At 49.0% G+C, this 2,800-nt stretch overlaps 1 long non-coding RNA gene across 1 annotated transcript; it reads right to left on the bottom strand.

Moving 5' to 3' along the window:
• Positions 1–390: 390 nt before the first annotated feature.
• LOC112551126 lies at positions 391–1,027 on the bottom strand. Its single transcript, XR_003095286.1, has 2 exons — positions 963–1,027; positions 391–571 (listed from the first exon to the last, which is right to left on the bottom strand). It is a non-coding gene; the product is annotated as an uncharacterized LOC112551126 (long non-coding RNA).
• Positions 1,028–2,800: the final 1,773 nt, after the last annotated feature.

The raw sequence follows: 2,800 nt of genomic DNA, 5'->3' as shown, positions 1-2,800 counted from the left end.
AGATCGGTGACAAGGAACTTAGAGTTGACAACAAGGTTAACTACTCCATCCTCACCATCTTCCTCCCCGCCCCGTCCCTCCCCTCCCCCGATATTTTTAAGTATTGGTTGAAGCAAAGGATAGTAAGCAGAGAGACACTTAGCTATGTTAACTTCAAGTCAAGTAATTGGCCGAGTAAATTAGCACCCTATAGACTAACCAGAGACAACATATACGTGCACACAGAATTAGATAAAGTGAGTGTCAGCCCATGAAAGCCTTGTGCTCCGTGTGCGTGTATTTACACACACGCACACAGTTTGGTTTGTTTATAAGGTGCAAATCTACCCTGCCTACTACAAAGGACCATGTTAATCATGTGAGCTTCTCCAACAGTGGACACAAAACAGCCAAAAGAATGAGTTATATTTTGCCACCAGAGATGGACTTCCTTGCTACTAAGGAAGGTCTCAGGTATCAAAGGACATGCACATGCTGCTGGGTGAGGTGTTGCTGGGACAGCTGCTTTCTGAAAGCACCACTGTCTTCTTCTCCATCACCTCAACTTTGCACAGAGATCTTGAAGGTGAATCTAGATGCAAGAAAGAAAGGCACAAAGTCAGCAGTAGGAGGGACAGGACCTGCCTAAGGTTGCCTGCCTCTGAGGCACAAACTTTGCCCATTACAGGGAAGACTATGGCACTGGGTCCATCAAAGCCTTTCCACCCAGCGGTGTGTAAAAGTGGGGAACCTTCTAGATCTCCATCAAACATGGAGCAAGTCATGTAGCATCCCAGACACTGGTCACAGTGCACACTGGTCTCCTACCCAGTCCTGTGCAATATGTCAGTGTTCCCACCTGGAACTGAAGCTAGGGAATGCTACCAAGCCAAAGTGGAAAGCATTTGGTTCTAGTCAGCACATGACAGTACTTAGTGCACAACGCTGACATGAGGAACACCACAGTTCAGCATCAGACTTACTTTAGAGATGAGGCAATGGAAGCAGAGAGACAAACTGATTTCCCCAGAGTCATACAGGAAGCTAGTAGCAGAGCAAGAATTGTCAGAAGCAGAGGCCCTGGGTGCCAAGTGTACTTTCCTAGTCACAGCATGATGCCAACAACAGAACAGCAGCATAGCCCAGTGCCAATAACTCCTTTCCCACACCACAGGCTGCAGGCACCCTTCTCGTTATCTATATGACGAGCACATATGCAAGGACTGTTGCATTTGACAGCTACAGAAGCTAACTACATGCTATAGGACTAAGCCTGGTGAAATTAAGAGCTGCTTTATTCCCTCACTACAGATACCAGCAACGTGTCTAAGTCACATACTAATCAGACCTTACCCCCAGCTTGCAGTCCACTTTGGGCCTGGACTGAATGGTGGTGACAGTGGTCACAATAGTGCCATCAGGCATGATAGTACGGTCCATCTCAGTCTTCTTGGGTGGAGTCATGCTGGTGCGGAGCGATGCAGTATGCTGGGTACTCAAGGATGCAGGGGACTGTTGGTAGAAAAACTCTGAGAAGAGGATACAAAGGAGTCATGCTGCACCACCCTCTGACCACCACCCAGGTACAAAGGCATTGGCTGGGATGCACAGGCCCCCCATAAGTCACAACAAAAGAAAATCTTACTGAGGTCTTCAGAGGTTTGGGCTAAATATGGTGTAGTAATGAAGATGCATACTACATGACACTTTTTATTGGCCATCCTCAGGAGTGGCATGATTTTCTTCCTCAACCTTAGTCACAGAAGGAGCTTCTGCTAAGCCTGCACTTTCTACATCTACCCAGAGTGAGCAGGCGGGTCCTAGACCCCTACCTAGCATCACTGTTTAAGAGGCAACACCAACCCAGTGGGTCCATCAGGCCAGGAAGACAGAGGTCTCCAGTCACAAAGACCAGGCAGCCAGCAATGATCATTGTTCCTCCTTTAAATTACCATATTTACCCAAATCCAAGATAACTTTGATTTTAAACCACCCCCACCCCCGAGTAATTAGATTCTACACATGGAAAATATATAATGTTGTTATAATTTACCATGTACAGAATCTAATTATTGGAGAGTTGTCTCCCCATACCTGCCCCCTACCCTACCGCATTCCCCTGTGGTGTGCCTGTGCCCCTGCCACCTGCCCTCCCCACCTTGTGGTACCTGAGCCCCTCATTCCCCCTGCTGTCTGCCCCACATTGTGTACCCTCAGTTCAGGACTCTAGACCACATCAAGGTGGGGAGCAGTGGTGAGCAGCAGTTGCAGCCCAGGCCTTGGCCCTGACACAGATTTGGAGCTAGGGTTGCCACCGCCTCCACTGCCAAGCCAGAGCAGGACCAGAGCTGCATCTAAGCATACACAGCAGTGGCAGCAACTGTGACTGTAGCTCTAAGCCCAAACCAAACCTGGATCAACACGTGGAGTTTGCTAGGCTCCACAAAACAAACACGAACAGAGCTCTGGATACACACTCACGGAGTTTGCTAGGCTCCGTGGAACGACCGAAATGAAAGTCTGCAAGGTGACTCTCCGCGAGCGCGCAGGGTAGCGTACGTTGAAGGATCGTGCGGTGACAGGGAGAGAGTTTTGGTAGCTGATCAAACCACCATTCGGTCCGAGATATACGTAGAAATCCACGAGGTAATCGTGGACTTCTTGCCGGAATTCTCTCGGATTTCTCCCGGAATTCTCAGAATCGGGGTTCTCAGGATCCTCCTGAGATTCTCGGAGATCTCTGACTTGGGCGGAAACTGCTCAAGCCTCTTATACGGCTAGCAAGCCAATAGCTAGCCCCCACCTATGCCCACATTTAGAA

Source organism: Alligator sinensis, unplaced genomic scaffold, assembly GCF_000455745.1.
Source record: "Alligator sinensis unplaced genomic scaffold, ASM45574v1 scaffold1354_1, whole genome shotgun sequence".
Taxonomy (NCBI): domain Eukaryota; kingdom Metazoa; phylum Chordata; order Crocodylia; family Alligatoridae; genus Alligator; species Alligator sinensis.
This window is presented reverse-complemented; position numbering and strand designations above follow the sequence as displayed.